Source organism: Hipposideros armiger, unplaced genomic scaffold, assembly GCF_001890085.2.
Source record: "Hipposideros armiger isolate ML-2016 unplaced genomic scaffold, ASM189008v1 scaffold_115, whole genome shotgun sequence".
Classification (NCBI taxonomy): Eukaryota; Metazoa; Chordata; class Mammalia; order Chiroptera; family Hipposideridae; genus Hipposideros; species Hipposideros armiger.
In genome coordinates this window covers 1,638,197-1,662,049 of record NW_017731465.1, presented here as the reverse complement: position 1 = coordinate 1,662,049, position 23,853 = coordinate 1,638,197, and the positions used below count along the sequence as shown (strand labels likewise).

Sequence of the window (23,853 nt, the reverse complement as noted above, 5' to 3'; positions counted from 1 at the left end):
ATTAGCTAGGATGACATGACCTTATTTACTATCTTCTAGGCACTTCACATTCCATTTCCCTTGCAAAAAACATTACCACCTCTGTAGATGCCCATAGTCACATTTATCTGCTGACTTAACAAACCATCCAAACATTACAGCATTTGATTTCAAGAGCTGCTGTCAAACTTCATAGGCCTATTGTCCCTCTCTTCTTTTTCATTATTCCAATCAGGTCCCCACTGGTTCAGCCTATTGATTTTATTCAGACAGCATTAATTGGATGGTTATGATTGCAGATTCTAAAACTTGATTGCCTGGGTTTATATTCTCAGTTCTCTACTGCATACTTATGTGACATGAGACATATACTTTATCCTCAGTGTCCCTATCTGTAAAATGGCAATAGTACTAATACTTCACTTATAGGATTAAATGAGTCAGGAGTAGGTGAGTTAATACAGATACAGCATTTATATAGTGTTTGACACACGAGCAACATTCAGTAGGTTTTCAGCTAATATTAATATTCCCTCTTCCAAACATACATGTCCTACTTTAGATTATCATTTCAAAGATTTTTAAATGGCCCATGGTGATCTTTCCAATGATGCATGAATATATGCTTGTTGTAATTGAGACAAGCAATAACTAACGACATGAAGTCTAACTGAAGCATTCCCTTTACTTCCCACCACTGATTCCACACCTCAGAGGCAACCCCTGTTCAGAGTTTCACAGGTACAATTCTGGTTCTTTATCTCTATGTTTGTTCCTTTGAACATAAATTAGGTCTTACCTCACGAATTATTCTGGAACTTATTTTTTTTTTTACTTAACAATATATTACAGATGACTTTCTATGAAAATACATATTAAATTCATTTATTTACCAAATATTTCCTAAAATGTTATAATGTTCTAGGCTTTTTTCTGCTTGCTGAAGATAACTCAGGATAGAAAAAAAAACCTGAGTTATATACACCCAATTGAAGTTTACATTTTCTTTAATGTATATCTTTAGGAATGTTTATGGAAGTGCTACATAAAGGGTTTTCTGTGGTCAAATAAATTTGAGGAACACTATAGGTTTCTTTACTGAAGTGTCCATGTGCATTATAAATGTCCAATGTGGGTGCATAACACACAGTATTTTTTTCACCATACATACATTAACAAATTGAAGAGCAGTTTTCTATCTGTTTCCATGTGACAAATGATGTTTGAATTGCTTAGAATTATGCCAATCCTTTTAGGTCTGTAATAGCTAGGGCATACACAAATTATCAGAATTGAAAATATAGTATAAAAGGTTTTGTTATTTTCCCCTACTATATTTTCTTAGGTAAGGCTAGGCCATAGTAATAAATACTTTCCAAAATATATAATTGATCAAATATAATAAAAATGTATTTCTTACTCACATAACAGTACATGGTGGCTACTCCTGGATGGCTGGTATCTCTCTTCAACACATGGTGATTTGGGAACAGGAGCTTCTTCCCTTTCATAAGTCTTCTGTCCCCTAGGGTCTCATTGTCATCTGTACTCCAGTGGTGGGCAAGCAAAGAAAATGCAGAATAGTTAGACCTTGTTCTTGATAGCCTTGATTTAAGTTAAACACATCATTTCTGTACATTCCCTTAGCAAGAACTATACACATAGCCATACCTAACTGTGAAAAGGTATGGGGAATACAATCTAACTTTACACTCAAGAAAAAAAGCAAATAATCATTGGCTAAAAATCAACAGTCTTTGACACATCTACCAGACCATAAAAATAACATGGCTCACAATTACTGGACATTTATTACATGGCAGGCTCAATTCTAACTTGTGCTCAATTCTTACCTGTACTAGCTCACATAATATTCAAAATTATTATATAAGAGGTAGGCACTTCTGTTTTATAAAAGAATAAGTTAATCAAGGTCACCAGCTTGTATGTGATAGAATCAGGACAGAAACCCGAGCTGAGTGTCGGGCCTTTCTTCTTTTCCATGCTGCCTCTCAGCAACTCAGCGTGCCCACGGCCCAGCACGCTGGGGTCAGTGTTGCCTCTAGTCTCCTATGTGGTCTCCTTTGCCTCAGTTCCTTCAGACTTTTTCAACAATATTACCCCTCTCCCAGGGTTCTGGCTTCATCTGGAATAGTGAATATTAGATTCTTCACATCCTACACTTTTTTGAAAGACGCTTTAGCTCATTCAGATAATTCGTAGTGGAACAGCAAAAAGGCAAACTTTATTTGGCTAATGTTGGTCATACCCTAGAATATAATTTTGATATTTGGTTATGAAATACCTCTCCATATCCTTTTTCCATCTTATTACTTGACTGTCTTTTATGAAGAATCACAGTCTCGGTTTCCTTTCTGCTCCCCCACATCCTTCTTGAAAAGTTTCTCTTACTCATACCAAACTTAAGTATTGGTGTTCTTGAGATTTACTTTATGTATCTTCTTTTCTTGCTCTTGTGAAATAATCATATTTACTCCATGACTTCAATTAAAATCATGTCTGTTTTCCATCCTAGGGCACTAGAAGGCCAGCGGTCAGGGAAGAGGTAGTGGCTAGATAACACCTAATGGAAGTATGACGATACATCAAAGCATCTAGATACCTTTGCAAATTAATTTTCCTTCACCTTCTCTGCACCAAAAATTCTTATATTCTCATTGTAGCACTTAGCTATTGCTATAATAATACCGAGCAACAAACTACTAAACTAAAACTCAGTGACTTAGAACAATAGTTACTCTCATATTCCCAAGCCTGTGAGTTGGCAGGGAAGTTCTTCTTCAGACTGTAGGTCTGTGGGTTGATTGGGACAGGTTTACTTCATGTGTATCTCATCTTACTGAAGCCAGCAGGCTACTTTGGATTTGTTCTTCCTGTAATCATGACAAAAATGTAAAAGGCCAAGCCCAGAAATGTCAACACATTGTGTACCTCTGTATACAACATATTGGCTAAAATCTTATTGGTCAGTGTAAGTCACATGCTGAGCCCAAAAACAAGGGGTAGACAAGTACACTCATCTCTAGTGGGAAGAACTGCAAAGGCACAAGGCACTAGATACGGATACAAAAAGGGGAGAAAATTTGGGAAGATTAATTCAATATACTACCCTCCTATTTAAAAATGTATAGGCACAATCAGTCACTTTGGCTAATGTGAGTATCCTGAAATCTGGCAAACGGATTGGAGTAGATAAAAGCACAAATACCTCTGGAATACTTTCTGGTAACTACTGAGCCTATATCTTTAGCTCAGGCCTCTCTTTGGAGCTTTAGATAGTTTATTTATCTTTTCATTTTCTCAGCACCTGCATTTGTTGAGCACCTACTAAATATAAAGCATTATATAAGACACTAGTGGTACAGAAACAAGGAATAACACCTGTGGCCCTGTTGCCATGAAATTGAGAGTCTAACAGGAAGTCATATATTAACAATAACTAGTTAATAAATTAAAATTGGGAAAGGTACTTTGAAAAAAGAGAGTTAGTTATAAATTAAGTGTTTATAACTGGGAGATATGATCTATTCTGTTATTATAAGGAGGGCTCGCTTGAAGTGATATTTCAGCTGCAGCGAAAGGCTTAGTAAAAACTGACTAGGTGAACTCTAGACAGAAAAATAATATGAAATGTGCATAAGATAGAATGGGAAATGGTAACAAAGTCCAGCTGGGAGAACATAGGGGAAAATGAAAGACTGGTTCACAACAACAAAAAGAATAAAAACTATAAGGTGATGACCAGACAGTAAAAGGTCAGATGCCCAGGTCTTTAGTCTCGTTCTTAAAAGTAATGGACTGTCATTAAAACATTTCATGCATAGGTGAGAGATGGTCAAATTTGCATGATCAGACTTGACCTAAGTAAGAAAAATGGGGAATGTCAATTAAGAGGTTATTGCAGTTTTTCATGAAATAGGCTGGAATAGGCTGGTGGCAGTGGATATGAATCAATGTAAACACTTCTAACAGAGATTAGATGGCATAATTCACAGAACTTGGTGATTGAATGGATATGGGGATCTAAGAGAGTGACGTCAAGATTGACTTTAAGTGTCCAGGTTGTGAACTCAGTGAGTGATAGTATCATTTGCTGAGAAAAAGGAAAAATCAGAAGAGGCCCAGCTTTATGGGGAAGATCATTAATTCAGTTCTGAAAGTGTTGAAGATGAAGATGAAATATCCAAGTACAGATGTGGATGACCTAACTAGAAAGATGAATCTGGAAGAGGACCAGGTTCATGGGGAAGATCATGAATTCAGTTTCAAAGATGTAGAAGAGATGAGGCATCCATGTGGAGATGTGGATGACCTAATTATGTAGTAGAGTCTGGAGCGCATAGAAAATAATTACATGAGAGAAATAAATTTGAGAATCACCGGATATAGATGTACTTGAATCCATATGTGCAGATGAGATCACCTTGGGAGAGAATATAGAGGGATAAAAAGACAGAATGGCAAGAGCATATGAATGTCATTGGAGAGTTAGTTTTAGGAAGAACCAACAAAGGTGAGAAAGAAGAAGAGCAAGGAGACATAGCAGAAAAACCAGTTATGTGTGGTGACACAGAAACCAAAATATAATAAGAGTATATTCCAAGAAATATATATTAATATTATTGAGTACTGCTGAGAGACCAGTCATACTGAGGACAGAAAATACTGTTGATTTGATTATGCGGCAATTCCCTAACTTCCTCAACTAGAATGACTTTTGCATTCTTCCTCAGCCAGCCACCGCAAGAGTCACCTTAGATCTTATTATCTAATCCACTAATGCCCCCAAATCACTTTTCAAAACTGACTTCTTCTATTTCCAGGTACATGTTTAACTCTTCCTAGTGATGCCATTCTAACATGTAATTGTGACTGTTTGTTATAAAGTTGATCCATTAGTATAATGCTTTCTTTTATTTTTCCTAATTCAGTTTATAACACTCTGACCAATACCCCACTCACTTCTCCTTTACTAAACCCATGTTGCAAAATTTCAACCCTGAATTAACATAAGTGTGTGATTATTTGTTTGTTTGTTTGTTTTAAGGTTACTGTGGGTTGGCTGGGTACTACTGGAGAAAGACATAAAGCATGGGAGGCAGTTTCTACAAAATATTCTTGTCTTCCAATTTCATCTAGGCCCTCAACAATGCCTGCCAGTTTTACCATGTTTCTCTGGATAGTACATTTTCCTACTCTCCACAATGGCAATCAGTAGGGATACAATTAAAAAAAAAATCAGTGAGTAAAAGCTTTCCAATGTTTTTACAGCTCCTAAAATCACCACTGTAGCTTTTTGAATCTAAAAAGGGGATTCTCATTCCCACTTCCATTTCCATCAGATAAGAGTCACTCTACTACTCACTAATAAGCCTGAAAACCTTCCTGCATTTACACTGGTCTTTCCTCATTCTCTCCTATTTCAATACATTAGGTGTCCTCTCTCCAATCAATCTAAGGCCAAGGCTGTTGTACAAACTTTGGATCCCGTTTATTTCATCCTTCACAAAACTGCATGGTATGATTTTCCTTTTACTCTTTGTAACTGCAACTTTGATCTGGCTCATCAATACTTAAACTGCCGAAATACCGACTATCTCAAAAAAAGAAGCCCTCCCTTCTGGTGGAGGTGTGACTAATCACTGAGGTTGCTGCCTTTGGAACCTAGACATGCATTCTGCTAGTTGCCAAAAGTATTTGCAGCTGATGGCTCATAGGTGAGTCCCTCCCCAGGTATTATCATAAGTAGCATATAAAAAGAATCTCTTTTCCTGTAGATGAAGGGGTGAAAAAGCTGAGGATTATTTTGAGGGTAATTAAGCTTAATTATAAGGATAGTTAAACTCTAGAGAAGGTTGAATTTCAACCTTGCTAGTCTGTCATGCCAAAGTTAGGGCTCTGATTAGGAAAGAGGGAAACTTGACATTTTGAGATGGGAAAATCTGAATCAACATACACAAAAATTTTGATCCTCAAATTCTGCTGAATCATCTGAGCCTCCAGAAATTGCCTATTTCTTCACCATGAAGGCTAATACTAACTATCAATTGTGGGCAAGTCAAAGGCTCTGTCTTGCAAGACAATGTGCATATCCTTCCAGATTTATTATCGTCTCCCCTCCTGATGACCAGACTAATAAACACGGTCAAGGTATCATATAACTCAGCTGAAGGCATGATACATGTACTGAGAGAGGAGACTATACCACAGAGGAACTAGGACTTAACCAAGATATACCTGCAGAAGCCAGAGGAGTATGTGTGATTTTCAGACAGGTGGGTTCTGGGTCAGAGAGGAGGTGGTAAAACATAAAGTCGGATAACAGGGAGTTTATCAACATGGAAGCACTTTTCTTTTGTGGACAGAAAAGGGGCCACACATTAACCTGACAAGCTCAGGAGACTGAAAATAACCACATAAGATGGCGTGAGCATAAAAAACTTTCGTAACCTAGTGGGCCAGGGTGAGAAGTCACATCTTTAGCTTCCTTCATAAAGTTAACCTGTACCTTTTCAGTGGGCCTGCCTGTTGTCTTTTTGCACCTAAGATAACATCTTTGGAATGTCAGTAATCCTTTTTCCAGACCAGAGCTGAAAACTGCAAAACTCCTCATTATTATGCTTGTCTCCTGGTTACCATCTCTATGTGCTGTAAAAAGCAAGCTGTTCACTATCCTGCACCCACCTATGTAAAAGAAGAAGTCCCTTTCTCTCCAATTTACTTTTATCCAATCCCAGAGATTCCCCGCTTTGTTTTACTCACACCCCCTTAATCTTTCACCAATGAATTTCATGTAACCTTCCTCCTTTGATTTTATGTATAAAATAAGCTGCAACCCACCATTTCTGAGAACATTTTCTCAGTCTGTTGAGATTTTGCTTCCTGGCAATTGTCGTCAGTTTGGCTCAAATAAACTCTTATAAGTTTTCTCTTAGGCTGGATGTTTTTCATTGACATTATGATACAGGATTTAATACCTTGGTAAAAAGCCCTGGGAAATGGTACAAAAACCTGCTTGAATAGCTTTTGGAAATTGGGGAAAGGTGTTGACCAGTACAAAGCAAAGTAGAAATGAAGAAATTAGCATGAAAAATGATGGAAGAAGAAGTCAAAATGCTCAGAGAAACAAGTATTGTGAGACAGCTTTACACATGAGGCTGGGAATATGACCAGACAACTCTATTTCACACCCTTGTGGAGTTCCCAGATGATACTCCATTTGTCAGGTCATTAAGGAACCGTCCAGGAATTTCAGTGGTAGCTGTCCTCTGTAGACCAGGACCAACCATACAGGATATTATTACAGAACTGGTCTCTGTGATAATAATGGGGATGAGAGGATCCAAAATAATAATAGCAGAGGACAGGAAGACATGATTAGGTTTCAGAACAAGATAGGTACAAGTCATTTTAAAGAACAGTGGGTTGGAGTCCAGTGGGTTGGGTCAGTGCTGATTCACAGAGCTATAGAAGCAGTTTATGGAATATGATCTATGAAGGGCAAGGAAGATGAGGAGCCAACAAGGGTATTTGCAATCTAAATAATTTTTTAAAGGCAAGATTGGATTATCAAGAGGTTGAGGAAGCTGCCATAATAAAAAGTCATAATCCCTTGCCTAGTTTCCAGGCTTGCTGAAAACTAGATCCACCACCCATTAAATGAAAGAGAGGCTGTTTCACTCAGAGGAAGTAACTTGCAACCCCATGTCAAATGTTTATGGTGACTTGTCAATTCCAAAATCTTTCTCTATTTTCTTTTTTATAAAATAGGGGCAATAACAGTGTTTCCTCTTTGGAGATATAATGTGGATTAAATAAAATAATATATGTGGTCTTTGATAAATGTTCAAAAATATTAAATATTTTTTTTTGTTAGAAGGTTCAGTACTTATCTGCTTTATTGGTACAAAGCAGTTATAAGTTTAACATTTTCCACTAATAACACACAAGAATAGTCTCTTTTTTAAAATGTCAGTTCTCTCTCACACATACAATGGTGCAAGGAAATTCAGTGACCACCTTACCAGTTGTTTCATCTCTTCCTTGGGCTCTTCCGTACAACCCATCTTTTATCTAATCTCTTTCAACTTTTGAACTGTGCTGCTTGATCTTTCAATTCTTGATCTGTAAAGAAGAATATATTTTTTAATAATTCACCCTAAGAATCAGATCATGTCTATCACTCAACCTCTTTCTGATGCCACCAACATAAAGCTTCTGGATTTCGTTTTATCATAAATATTTCAATAAATCTATAGGTAGCTTTGGAGATTTATTTTTGAAAAAAAAAAGAACATTCTTAGATGTTTAAGAAAAGCCCCTTTAATACTTTTAAATTTTAATAATTGGGCCAAAGACAATTCTTTATTTTATAAATTGTGAATATTTGCATCTTATTCAAGTATTTTTTTTAGATTTTGATTAAATAATTATTTTTAAAAGTAAACCAATAATTTTTGAAGGCTTTATTTTTTAAAGGGAAAGAAAAATTCAAAAGGAGTAAAAAAAAGATAACCCTGTACAACTTGTCTTTTGCAAGTTCTGAGAGTAATTCTGCTTGGCAAAAGAAGAAATGGGAGTCAAACAGTCTTCTGACAGAGGCAGAAACTGATATAATGCAGTTTTTTAATTTAAATAAAGACAAATAAGGTTAAAATTACCTAACTTTATTTGTATCCCACATGCTGCAGAGCTAACTTACTGCTACCATCTGAAGAAAGGTCGTACTAAGTTTAATTACAGTGCTACTAAGTCTTTTCACTTTAGAAATATTTACTGAGTTCAAAATACATGTACAAAGGCGTGCCTCTACCAGACACCATCAGTCTACAAGTATAAATAAATTTGATCCCTTCACTTAAAGGAGGTTGCAGTCCAACTGGGAAGAATATAAGCATGCCATTAATGCTGATAAAAGGATAACTGTAGTAATGGATTACCATTCATTGAAATTGGAAGATTTGGTAGGAGAGTTGGCATTTGGACTGGATCTTGACAGGAACACCCTTCCTCTTAAAGACGGAAATGATGGTAAAGGACAAGATAAGAAAAAAGAAATGTGTGCAACTTGAGAGGCACAGTGCATAGAACGGAATGCTGAGCAATTCAACAGGTAAGGTGTTAGTAGCAGCAATAACTGAACCTGGATTTCCTGGAGTCCTCTTCTTTGAGTATTTCCATAGGATATTCAGAAATTTAAATTTATTTTTAGAACAGGAGTCACCATCAAAGGTTATTTGTGAATTGTGTTTGGTGGGAGTAGAGATAGGGACCAGAGCAGTGATATAATAATGTGATTACTTGTGTTTGGAGAAAAGTACTATCAAAGAAGCTAAGTGATGGGTACTAATAGCCTTCTTTTTTAGAGCTAGTTGGTGGGAACGGTGAATCTCTAAATTAACTACTTTTTATTATTTTTCATATCCTCATCTGCATACATTGAGCACAACCCCTTGTCTGATATTCAGTACATGTTTGTTGAAAGTCTTTGGTTTTAAGAAACCTACATGTAAAGACTTAGCTCTAATACTCTAGGGAATGAGACAGTTTTTAGGTGTTTTTTAAACAAAGAGCCACAAAGATAACATCAAAGGACAGAATCTAGTTCTGACTAGGAGCACAGGGAGTATGGGTACATTTGAGCTGGACTTGATTCATTGGTAAAAGCCTAAAACAAAAGCCTAGAACATCTAGGAGAGATCATCAATGCCTCATAGGGAGTGGCCATGAAGTTGAAGGAGAAAATCCTAAAATGGATATTCATCTATTTCCTAGAGTCAAAGAACTGCCCAGTCTGTAAAGAAATATGAGTAGATTAGGGAGGACATATATTTATTCTATCACCTTCTGCATGAGTATGTGTATGTATCTGGGTACTGACAGGGAATATGTGACATACTCTAATTGTATAATTTGTGGAAAGTGTAATGAAAGGACCACTTACAAAGGTGTGGATAAGATGTAGGAAAATCACAAAATATACTGCAATACCCTGGGTCTCATAACACTGGATGCTTTCATCATATGTAGTTCTTCAGGAGAGAAGACAGGTTGCACTACTAGCAGTGGAGAGGGAGCATTGTTAGGAGAGGGCTGTCCATAGGAGTTTCTACCTGTGACCATGGGATGCAGCCAGCGCTTAGCTAAGCTACAGAGAGGAAGCAGCATACCTCATTCTGATCCCTTACTAAAGACCTTCGTTTGCTTAACCAAACAGGAAACCAGTGGATAAGGAAGTCCTTTGATGCAAACCATGCTGTCAGTCTCACTGGGCACAGAGCTGGGTGAGGGGGATTTGAGGGAAAAATAGAAGCAATACCAACAGTATGCAGAACCACTCCTGACTGCCCTTAACAAACTGAAGCTTTTACAATGAAAATACTAAAACTAAACAAAATAACACATATCTACTTGGGTTATCATGAGAAAAAATCATTTTTCTTTTATGATATATTTCCAAATGCCAGCTTACTCTTGAAAATTTCTTCTGCCATATATTGGGTTGTCGGGAAAGCCATGACGTACATTTTGTTTCTCGTTGCAAAAATGCATCATGACTTTTCTGACAACCCAATATTTAATACTCACACTTAGACACACCGACATAAAAAGAGTATGTGAATATAATTACAAAATGTAGCTTGTATATTGCATGTGCATTTTCTTGACTAAAAGCTACTCAACTAGTGACTAGATTTTTAATTTTTTATGTAAATTGACAGCAAATTTGCCCAAACTTGTAATATGAACTTTAAAACGTGGGTATTTATCTTTTACCCTTGCTGTCACACCTCATGAAAGGCCTCATTTTGTCAAAATGAAATGTGGAAACAAATAATTTTTTCAAATGCTCAGATAAATGATGCACTACTAATTATACAAAACTTAAATACTTGAATCATTTTTCACCACATGAGATTTCACAAGATATATAATCATTAAAGTATAAAAACTACAGTTCTAAAAATATCTGCAAATAGAAAAAGATCTTGAACTCTCTTATACTTGAGCTACAATTTAAGACCTACAAAGATAATCAAATGTAAGTGTTCAATCTTCATTTGGAATCTAGAGTATACAACTTATTTATAAATTGAACATTACAGTGTCAGGTCAAAAAGTATAGGCCTGAAGAGGACCACACTTGACTCTTTAGAGCAACACAGACTGCACACAAGGCCTGTGGCTAGCTAAAAATCAGTGTGTCTATAAACCCATAGAATTAGGCATTTTTATTATGAAATATCCAAACCAAAACAAAAACCAGCACTAATTTAAAGGGTCTTGATTTTGCCTTAAATGTCTCAAAAAACTTTCAAATATTACATGATAAAAAATATAAATACATTAAAGAGCAATGAAAATTAACAAAATTGCTAAATCATCCTAATGTGAAAAATCAGAAAGGGGACTGTTTTTATCGGTAGTAACATCCTATATGCCATAAGCAAAGCATTCAATGTTCAATTTCCATTTCAAAACCTCTGTTTTCATTCTCATTGTTCATAGTTGCTTTGATGTTCCTGCACTCTGACAGAGAGCATGGTTTCATTTGGGGAAAGGAATCAATTTCTCAATGTAAATTGTGATTTATACACTTCCCTTCCTCACCTATTTTGAATTGATTTGATTCTAGAAGCAGTAAGACACGTGAAAAACACTGTTTTGCTTGATTTAATAAACACTTGGAAAATGGCTTGTTGGATAAGCCCTAGACCAAAAACTAGCAATCCTGAAGGAATGTATTATATTTCCCTTTTCTATGTCAGTGCCTTTCTTAGTGTTCATGGCTCTACTCTTTAATTAAGGTACAAAGGAATTCTCAGGTCAAGAGGAAGCTAACATCGCTGCATAGGAAATCCATCTACTTTATAATAACCTATTTTCAGGAAGCACTTAATTTTGGCTCCTAAGTATGGTTTATTAAAATTGCATGGTAGTGTTAAAATTGATAGAACTCAGGCCTGAGCCTCTTGCAAAGTTCTAAAGAGAGAAGTAAAATAGTGAAGTAGTTTATTTTTACAATTATATCCATGGGTCAATCAAAAACAATCAAATTTTGAGTGCATCTATAGAGGAAGCATAAGTTTCCCCAAAAGGTAAATGCTTAATAATTCAAATTGTTTGGTTAAAGGAATAATGAAATATCTTGGGGCAAAATACTGATTACATACTTTTGTTTGGTACTCTGTTGAATACTTCACTTACATATATGTAATACTCCAAAGCTATCACTATGCTCATTTCAAGACAAGGAGTACAGAACTTCATTGCAAATAGTTTTCATTTTCTTGAGTGCCTTTCTGATCATCATATTAGAACATAACCAAAATCTCTCCAATAGCCATATGGTAGTCATCTATTGAAAACCCTGTTTTCTGTCTTGGCAGAAATCAACATGTGAGTGATTATGAATTGCTATAGCTCTTAGATACATCCCTGTCAATCAGGATAACCTCACATATAACAGATCTTCACTGAAGGAAGAAAGTTGAATGCTCACCAGATATTTGCCACATTAATAATCTTTTACCAGGCAATATTCTGGAAATCAAAGGAAACTATATTAATAGCTATTGGCAGTAAAACAAAAACCAAGCCTTAGAAAAACCAAAAGGAGTCTGAGTATATAAGCTTCTGTAGTCCAGTCTTCTTTACAGAAATCAGGCCATGTTGAGGAATAGGAGGCATTTTTTTTCCCCCCTGATCAAGGTTCTCACCAGAGTTCCAGCATGTTCTTGTGGCAAATATGGCCTAAAGGACTAACTTGGGAGTGATACTCTAAAACAACTCTTAGATAAGAATATAAAATGGAATCATTATAAGTATAGTTACCAGAAGAAAATTATTGCAGAAATAGACTGAAAACAATGCAACCAACCTGACTTGTTTACATACGCTAATAAATATGTATTGAGCAAAGACTTTTTTTTTTTTACATCCTAAGATGATACTTTTCTATGGAAAAATATTGTTGACACTGCTATGTACATGCAGGCTCTTTTTCTTCTTTGCTTTCCTCATTTTACCTTCAAATTTAAGTAACTATGATACAAGAAACGATGGTTAAGAGAACTCATATCTGGGGACAGAAAGACATGGGTTTGCAATCCTGTTCCATCTCTTAATGTCTCTGTGACTTTATAAAGTTCTTTCATATTTCTAATTTTAATTCACCTCATTTATATAATGGAGATAAGTATGCCATTATAAGGATTATAAGTACTTTTAATAGATAAATTCATGTAATTTTTTTAAAGTTCATGAAATATAGCAAGGGCAAAATAATATTGGCTAAGATAATAATAATTGTTATCATCATGTTAAATCTCATCAGAGACACAACTATCATAATTGAAAATATGGGAAATCTCTAAAACCTCTTAATTAAATATCAATATTTTGAACCTCATTACCAAGGAGGCTTATTCATTCTACTCATGATTTTGACATAAAATCAGAAAATATGTCATAGTTACTAGGCATGATGAAGCCTTTCTCTAATTATCTGGAACAAGCTTCTAGAAAGACATATCACTGGGTAACTGTCATCAGGTTAACCTGGCAGTAACTTTGAATAAATAATCCAGAAGCTTGACATGAGTATGGAGACCCAGTTGTAGTGTGTCATATAGAGGCTCAAAGGAGTCTGACATCATCAGAAGAGGGTTTTCCATTAAGGCGTCAAATACAAAATGAAGAGAAACACTTGGAGACATCTGAATGCCATATGTAGCCTTCTATCACTGGGTCTTATATGGTTGTCTTTACCTGAAAGGTCCTATCCTCAACTGGCTATCTTCCCTGGACCCTTCAAGGCTTATCTCAAGCATACTTTCTAGTTCATCAGAGTTGGCATGCAGAGTGAATGGTATTTGTAACCCTGAAAACAGGTTATAAACGAAAAGAGCATTGGGTCTGAATCAAAAGCCCAGATTTGAGGTTCTGGGCCAAGCACTTATAATCTCTGTAGCCTTGGTCATATCTCTGATCTAGCCTCTCTAAGCCTGGATTTCTTCATCTGAAAATTGATCATTTTAATACCTTCTCTGCCTATCTCATAAAGATGTTACAAAGATCAAATGATAAAAGTTAAAAAATTGTGAATATTGAGTCCTTACATAAACATAAAACAATTTCTTTTATTATTAACACACTTAATTACCTCAAAGGCAATATTCTTCCTGTGACAGAAAAAATATTTTAATATGGAATTTAACTTTTTCTTAATTTGAAGCAATTAGTCATATTTGAGTTGTATTTCTCTGGTGACTTTGATACACTTTTCCCTAAGGTATAATAGAGATATACTTTTTTTGAGAGATAATACACCACAACCTTGTACAGAAAACTTTTTCTCAAATTAGGAAAGTTTAAATTAAAAAATGATTTTAACAGCTATCAGTCATCAGTGTATCCCAATGTCATTTAATATTTGAACTAAATAATGCAGTTTATTTAAATGAATTTTAAGCATCCTCTTCATGCAATATACTCAACATTTTTCCTTGCATCAAGTATGACTCCTGTTTGCTATTGGTGCCAATTCCAGACTGGCACCAATGGGGTTTTGGCGGGAAAGAAGAAGGAGATGGAAACACTGGATGTAACGTCTGTTAGCAAAAATGGGCATTTCACCAATTCCTCTTTAATATGCAATGTCAGAGGGGGCAACAAGGAATATACTGGGAGCTAAGGCAGGAACAGTAGCAGAAGAATCACATAACATTCACTTATGAATGACATATTTTTTTATTATGCCATGTGAAAAGTATATTGGTAAGTTTCAAACTGTAAATAGAAAATAAGTAGTGCCAGGTAGGTGAGTGCATGGTCAAAGGGTGGAGTGTCTTCAAAATAATGACGTTTTATTTTATTTTAAAATAATGTTGAAAGACATTCTAGATGCATCCAATTTTGCTTTTCTCTGATTTTTTTTCATTTCTCCATTTAAGCTGGTAATAGGTGTTTGTTTTTTCTTAATTTCTTTGTTTTAAGGACTTTGCAAGACTAAAGAGAGAGAGAGATCTATGGGTTCCACAGTATAGAAGATGTGTTAGGAGCTTGAAGTAATCACTCAGCCTGGGGTTCACTGGGGAGTGAACGAGGCCTGGAGACCCCAGGCTTGCCAAACATTCCTATGCCCTAGACAGGTCACAAGAGAACAGTGGAGATGAAAGGACACTACCCACTGAAACAACAGTGTTCATTGGTAACTAAGGTGGACAGATAATGGATAACCAGACAGATTGTCCTATCTCATCTGTGGTATTACCAAACCTCATGGAAGGGGTTGGCAGGAAATATTCAAAGTGATGAAAAGCAAGAACCTGCAACAAAGATTACTCTACCTAGCAAAGCTATCATTTAAAATTAAAGGGCAGGGGCAGGCCGAGTGGCGCAATGGTTAAGAACTCGCTTGGGATGCCAGAGGGCCCTGGTTCGGATCCCACATATGAGGGCCAGTGACACTGCCCTCCACAGCTAAGATGCTGAACAATAGCTCAACCTGGAGCTGGGTTGCCATGAGTCACCGGCGATGGTGTAGGCTGCAGACCCTGTGGCAGTGGGTTGCCATGGGCTACCATGTGTAGCCAGCAGCCAGCGTGAGCGGCCATCCAGAAGCCGGCGACTGATATGCCTCACCAGGGAAGAGCGCAATGACGGTGCCAACTTGGGCCAGTGAAGCAACATCCTCCACAACTAGATTGAACAAAAATGACAGCAACTTGTCTGTTCCCCTTCCCCCAATTCCCCAGCACTGTTCCCATCCCCCCAATTCCCCAATTAAAAAAAAAATCTTAAAAAAAAAATTTAAAGGGCAGATAAAGAGCTTCCCAGACAAGAAAAAGCTAAAGGATTTCATCACCAGCAATCCAGTATTACAAGAAATCTCAGAGGGACTTCTTTAAGACAAACAAAAAAACAAACAAACGAATGAATAAATAAATAAATAAATAAATAAATAAATAAATAAATAAATAAATAAAATAACTGCATATCTATCAACAATTATTTTCAACATAAATGGATTAAATGCAACAATAAAAAACATAGGGTGGCTGAATGGATTAGAAAACAAGAATGGGTAAGAAAGCAAAACTCTTACATAGTTGCCCACAAGAGACTCACTTCGGATCAAAAAACAAACACAGACTGAAAGTAAAGGAATGGGAAAAAGATATTTCAAGAAAAAAAAAAACACTCAAAAAGCTGGGGTAGAAATACTTACACCAGACAAAACAGACTTTTTTAAAAAGGCTATAACAAGAGACAGAGGTCCCAGTAATCCCGCTTCCGTGTATTTATCTGAAACAACTAAAAATGCTACTTCAAGGGGACACCTATATCTATATGCTAATTGCAGCATTGTTTACAATGGCCAAGATGTGGAGGCAGCTTGGGTGTCCGTCAGTGGATGAAGAGGAGGTGGTACGTACATACATTGGCATAATGCTCGCCATGGAAGGGAATCGATTCTTGCCATCTGCAGTGGAGTAGATGGACCTGGAGGGTACTGTGCTCAGTGGAGTGTGAGACAGAGAAAGTCAGGCGCAATGTGATTTCTCCTATAGGTAGAATTTAAAGAACAAAACAAACAAACAAACAAATAAAACAGGAAGACTCATAGATACAGAAAACATCTTGATGGTTGCCAGATGAGATGGGGGTTGCATGTGTGGGTGAAAAAAGGGGAAGGAATTAAAGAAGTATAAATTGGTTGTTACACAGTAGTCAGGGGGATGTAAGGTATAGCATAAGGAATAAAGTCAGTAATATTGTAATAACTAGAAAGCATAGGGAATATAGTAAATAACATAGTAATAACTATGTATAGTGCCTGGTGAGTACTAGGCTAGTCAGAAAGATCACTTCTTAAATTACATAAATGTTTAACCACTATTTTGTACATATGAAATAATATGGAATGTCAGCTATAATTGAAAAATCTAAAAAGGGTAACTAAGGTGACTTTAAATAAGTCAGGGGGATGTGATACACAGCATAGGGAATATAGTCAATAATATGATAGAGTGGTACAGTGTCAGATGGTTGCTGGACTTATCATGGTGATCACTTCTTTAGGTATATAAATGTTGAATAACTGTGGCTACCCATGAAACTAATAGAACATTGTATGTTAGCTATGTTTTAATAAAAATCTTTAAAAATATTCTACATATCTTCAAATTAATCAGGCTGTGTGGCAACATGGAAGAAAGTTTGTCAACTTCTATTTAAATAAAATGAAAGTTGCATGTGTTTAGTTTAGGCCCATGAATATCCTATAGAAGAAATCCAGAAATAGAAATTGTGGTAGTCCTCTGAATAGCCATGTCCATGCAAAGCTTTCCAACAGTAACTTACTTAACCTGACAATTGCTCTAATCAAAACTCCCTGGGCAGTTAAGTAAATGATTCTTTAATAATTTTGAGCACTCCAGTCTAACAAAGTATAATAGTTAAAATTTGGTTTGCTTAATCTGCACTCTTCTTTGTCTGCACCAAATAGCTATTTGGATGACTGCTTCTTTGGGTCAGCAGTATAAACACTTCAGATTATTACTGAGTAACTTCTATTAACTCCCTTGCATTAATGCCTGACCACACTTGCTAAGGAACACTGGAAGCTCCCTTTTCATGGAGAGTCACAGCTTCCATTGAAAAATGATTGGATTTATGCCCTGGGTCATATTCTCTTTTATAAATTTACAGGAAACATCTGTTTACTGAGAACATCACTTTCTAACCCTGGAAACTGTGGGTCACTCAAAGCTGATTATTGTTAGCCCAGAATGACTTTCAATAACATAGCAGCATAAATGAACACTCAGTATCAAACTGTATTAAATGGTATATCTTTCCAACTAGGACCATACTAGATAAGTCACTTTCTCCTTATATATTGAACATTTTGCATGTTAGTCCCTCCCTGCTTTTTCTAAACAGTACAGCCAGGATTCATGCATGAAATACTATTTTTTTCTTTTCCTAAGTCCCACTTTGAGTAATTAAGAAAAATTTTATTTCTGAGTTCTTCAGAGTGATGTGATTTACTGACCTGAACATGAGAAATATTGAGTTATCTCACATAATGACCATTCAAGTGATAACTTTTCAATATAATGTCTCTTGAAAAGTTATGCTAGTTTTCAAACTACTCAATTGGGGGATTATTATGACTTTTCAAACACACATACACACACAATATGAAATAAACATGGTATAAGAAATGACAGTTTGACATTTTGAGTTCAGGCAAAGACACTTTCACCAATTTACCTGAAACAATAGTTTCTATTAAAAAGGAAATAAATTTGAATAGCATAGCATGTTTGGATGAACTCAAATTGTGTCTTTTAGTGTATTTTTTATGGTTATTTTAGCTGATGTGTATGAGCAATTTTAGTGTTTAAAAGCCTTCTCATGCAGAGTCTTTAGTTTTACCTAAAAGTGTTTTTCTGTGATACAATTTTATTTGGAAATATATAACTACTAGCTTCCAAAAGTTGAAATATTTGTGATGAAAATAGCATAGAAAGGACAAAAATAACAAGTATAATTAACCTTTGCCATATTCCGTTTTTGTTTATATATATATGGTTTTTTGTGGGGAGGTGGTGTTTTATGTTTTCCACTAGGCAGTAGAGAACCATGGAAGGCCTAGGCAGATTACTCTGGCAGTGTCATGTTTGCTGGCAGAGTGATATATCTGAGGTTATTGAAGTAGTCTGATCTCAGGTAGGTACCTTTTCAAATGATAGCATTTGAAAGAGATACGTTTCTTAAGTCATGATTTCTCCAGGTTTTAAATTAGTTGCTTTAAGTCTTAGTGTTAAACTCTTGGTAGATGGTTAGATAGGTATACAGTGAATTGCATGATCTCAGGTATATGTGACTTAGTGAGACACTCAAATTGTTTGGACTAGGGTAGTGTTTTTCAAACTGTGGAATATGACTCCTTGGTAGGCTATAAATCATGTGAAAGGTTGTGATTGGTATTTTTTAACTGAAATAAAAAAACAGAATAGAATAGCATTGTGTATGACAAGACAACGTTATGTTTGTGAATTTTTATTTCAATTGTGCATGCACATGTCCGCATGCATGTGCACAGAGTCATGACATAAAATATATTTATTAATATGACTTCTGTAAAAAAAGTCTGAAAGCCTCTAATCTTGAGCAGAGCACTCAATTAGATAATCTGCTTTCCTCCCATGTAAATTGTCAAAGTCTGCATGACTGATGGAACATTAATTGAAAAGCACCATCACCACTCTGCTGTTAGGACCTTTTTACAGCTTGTGTGGTCGGTCCATTTCTAACAACCCAAACTGCCTAATATGCCTTCAGTCTTCCCCTTCCAATCCATCATATACCCAGCTGCCAAGTAAGTCTTTCTAAATCACTGCTTACATCATGTCATTTTCATTTTCTTCTTTTAAAATTTAAACTAAATATATATTTATATCAATAAAAAATATTTGGTAATTTTGTCCAGGTAGAATGCATAATAATTTCCCATTAAAATTAATAAACCTTTTTTACATTTAGTGACTCTTCACTGATTTTAAGTACAGTTTTTAAGAACTTAAAATGGTAAATTAGAGAGATACATTAATAGACACACATGGAGATAGATGGCAGAGAAAGACAGAGAGTGTACATATTTCATAACAATGATTAAGTTTCCTGAAAATTATTTTTGAAATAAAATGAAATGGAATGGAATATATGTGTGTGTGTGTGTGTATGATATAAAAATATATTTGTATTTGCACACTTGTACAAAACTTTAGTGACTTTAATAAAGCTGTAGCTTATTTATATACTGGTTGAAGATTTGGAAAGCTGAAGCCCAATATTATCTTTCCTTGTTATACAACAAGTTTGATTTTTTTTTTTTTTAGTTTGGGAAAAACTAAGTCACCTTTTTCATTGGATACTTTAACTATAAAATGAAGATGACAATAAATGCCACTCATTTTATCCTATACTTCATAGCAATGTTAAAAGAATTATTAAGACAATATAAAATAGTTCCTTAGAGTTAGTGTGTCGAATACATCAAAATACTATTGTATTATTTCAAAAATATACAATGTGATAGAATAATAGCATTTATACATAGAAAATTTCCATAAGTAAATAGACAAGGTAATATTAAATTTACTCATTTTAAATGGTTGGCGTTATCGAGCTAATTAATTTTTCTAAACTATTTCAAAGGTAAAGAAATTCAAAAGTTAACGATTGCTCATGCTCAAAAGTCACCCTTAAGCTAGATTTCTTTAATTACATGGCTCTGTTAGGAAGCAATTTTACTCCATCTTATGTAAGATACATAAGAATATATATATATATATATATATATATATATATATATATATATATATAATTAATTCAATGAGTTATGTAGTTTAACTATTTTATCAAACTCCTGAATAAACCAATATTCTAAAACAATTGAGATAAGAAACATTTAGTTATACAGCAGGTCCTCAGAGAATGTCCTTTCATTCAATATTGTTTCTTTATAACATCAATGAGGGAAAAAAAACATCAATTCTGGAATAGGGCCACTGTCTGTGTGGAGTACACACCTTTTCCCCATGTCTGTGTGGATTTTCTCTGGGTACTCGGTCTCCTCCCACACCCCAAAGATGTGCAGTTAGGTGAATTGGCATATCTACATTTTCCCAGTCGGAGTGAATGTGGGGGTGTGAGTGCCGCCTGAGATGGAAGGCTGTCCTGCCCAGGATGGGTCCTGCTGGCACCCTGAGCGGCCAGGATAGGCTGCAGCCAGCCACTCACTACCCTGAAGTAGAACAAGCAGGTGGGAAAATCATCCTCTTACTTTTTTAATTAGTCTTTCTTTGATGTATGCATAGCTCACATGTATTTCAATATTTAATATTAGAAGTATTTGGGGTCTTTAGAGGTTTAGTGATGCCTTTGTGACCAGAAACATGCCATAGGAAATTAACTCTTATTTATATGAATTAGCCTATGGAAAAACTGGTTTTATTATACATCATTTTGTTTACAGTTGCAGTTTACAAGAACCTATCAATGATGTTAAGTGAGGATTCACTGTATACTTTACATTGTATATGAACAACTAGTAAAATAGTTAAAACTAAAATAGGGAAAATCACCAAGTTTTTAATTTTCATTCTGTTGGAGAATACTACAGGAACCATTTAAAAGGAAATCTAAGAAAGCCATACATATGATTTTATATTTTAAGATAAGCAGCATTTTCTAACTGGATAGAACAAGCATTAAAATATTTTCCAAATGTAATGACTAAATAAAATCAGAGTGGTTTTAAGAAAATTTTAACATGTTTTATAAAGCACCTAGATTAGGAAAGGCAAGCTATTTAAAGGGGGGGGGGGAAGAAGAAAATACAATGAAGTAAAATAAGGATAATGGGATTGTGATAATGGTTGATGAACACCCTCATATTGATTTAAAAATTTTGAGACTTGATGAAAATAATATTTACTACAAACAATTGGTTCCTTTACAATATCAAGGAATATTAAGTTCAGATAAAGATGTAGCTTTCACTGCAAGTGAGTCCATTGTTAGCATCACTAAATCAGAAATGGGCAATATTCAAAACTGTTAAATATTTCACAGAATCCAGTCTAATAGTAGCTTGTTATTATTGAAATTTAACCAATTATCTTTGAAAAGAAAGAAGTAATTTGCAGGATATCTTTGAAGTAAACAGAGATGCAATCAAGTAATTTAAACACCTATCATGCAAAGTTACCCAGTCAAATAAGTCAAAAAGAGGAAGAAATCACAGTTGTAACTACAGACTTACAAGAGGGAGCCAAGAGACCTTGCCCTGGTGCAGACTAACTAGCCAATTTCCTTTGATAATGTCTTACTGAGATCACCCAGACCAGGGCCTCACCCTAAGTCTGTGAGGCTTAGAAATACATGTATATATATTTTTCTAGTATACTAGCAATGGATAGATCTCTGAAGAATAGATTCACATTAACCAAGTTTGCAAAACTGACATATAAGACGAGAATCACATTTTCATGCTTTTGCAATAACAAACACAACTCTCAAGGGAGCTGGCACTCACGTTCTCCAGCCATTATTCTTTTTCTCCTAGCAACCACATTAAATGGGTACTTACATTGTCCACCAGAAGAGCAATCGCATGCTCTGCAGCAGTCCGTGTCACAGGGAACTGTGGTGGCAGCAGTAGTGAATATATTGTGCATGGAGTCTAATGACAAAATCATCAGCACTTACTGTTGGGTTTGGCTATAGGTGGTGAGGGAGAGCAGAATCAAGAGGGAGAGAGGAGTCGTCATCCATAGAGAATGCTCCTAGATATTTGACCATCAAGTGGAACAGAGACATAAGGCTAGCAGAAAGATGCCGAGAATCACAGAAGTTTGTTTTATTGGGCAGCTTCAATCCTTATATGTATCACAGGTGATGCCTGAAAAGTACATTTGAGGGCTCATGCGTAATACCTACAGTGGCAAGAGTCTTTAGCTAACTCTTCAACAATATTCTTACCTGCCCACCTCCCATTAACCTGCTGCAGTACTTCCTTACTCCTCTCTGCCCAGGAAAGCCTCATATCTCAAGCAGACAATCCACACTGCTACTGTTAATACTGTTAATGACTACACCCTCTACCTCTGGTCATGTGGCCTCACTCTCACTACCTCCAGCACAACTGGCTTGCCCGGGTGACCCCAGCTTATGCACTCTAGTCTGAGTCTATACTAAAACAACCACCCCTAGGAAGACTCATTCCTCATGCCTCAGGGATAAAACAATTATCTCCCTCTTCTGGGGACACTGTTGCAGACACTTGTCTCTCTTTTCCTAACACACAAGGCCTATTGGCTTAGAATTGCCTTTTAAGTTTCACTTTTTAACAACTTTGAATCCCGAGATCCACATAGCCCAGATTCAGAGCAGAATCATAATCACACACATCCAACACCAGCAATCAGTTGTTTTCTGAATGTTTTCATTGAATTTTAGCATACAACAGAGAAATATAGCACACCACATTTTAAAATTACCATTAATTTCCCTCCATCTATATCTCTCACAGTGTACAGGACCCATTACTTCTTTATTCTAACTTTAAAAAAAATCATCCAATTTCTCTCATATTCTATATCCACATTCTTAATCTTTTAACCCTTCCTCTGATTTCCTTTCTGTTTATTTCTTTAAAAACTTTTGTTTTACTTTTAAATGTTTTTAAACATCTTGGATCTGATAAAGGTGGGACCTTCTTTGGAAGTCAGGGGCAAGGCTAGAAATACTCACTTATTAATTGTAGACGTGCCATACTTTCATAGCCAGAAAAGGAGTGACTTCTCCCTAATTCCTCCCCCTTTCACCCAATGCCTCACTGAATAGTTTGGGGGAAGTTTCTTAATCTTAACACGCATCCCTGTTTGACTTTTTGGAAAAGGAGAGCATTAATTTCCTCTCATACTGCAGAGGAAATCTGTGAAAATAATATATGAAAATAGATGTAAAAATCGTCAGATACAAATTAAAGGAGGAAAAAATGAGGAAAGGGAAACACTATTATTCACACTATTTGCATTACTACTGTGATAATTCTACTACTAATAAATGAGAAAGCTGAGAAATGTGATATACTTTATACAACACATCACTTTACCATTAGTGTGCATGGCCCGGACACAAGCTCCTAAGGAAAAGAAGACCAAGAGAAAACAAAATGTTAACAAGGGATTTCTAAAATGAAGGAGGTAAAAAAACAAGTGCTTGTGGTTGAAGCAAGGGATAAAAGTTTCTTGGAAAATTCTTAAATTATTG

At 35.7% G+C, this 23,853-nt stretch overlaps 1 long non-coding RNA gene across 4 annotated transcripts in view; it reads right to left on the bottom strand.

The window, feature by feature from the left end:
• LOC109385435 (uncharacterized) overlaps positions 1-22,637 on the bottom strand; it is a 336,203-nt gene extending 313,566 nt beyond the window's left edge. For all 4 annotated transcript variants that reach the window (XR_002124622.1, XR_002124620.1, XR_002124621.1 and 1 more), the window contains exons 1-3: positions 22,561-22,637; positions 8,025-8,124; positions 1,404-1,522 (exon numbers count right to left, since the gene is read on the bottom strand). This is a non-coding gene — a long non-coding RNA (uncharacterized LOC109385435). The remainder of the gene's footprint in view (positions 1-1,403; positions 1,523-8,024; positions 8,125-22,560) is intronic.
• Between the last annotated feature and the right edge of the window lie 1,216 nt (positions 22,638-23,853).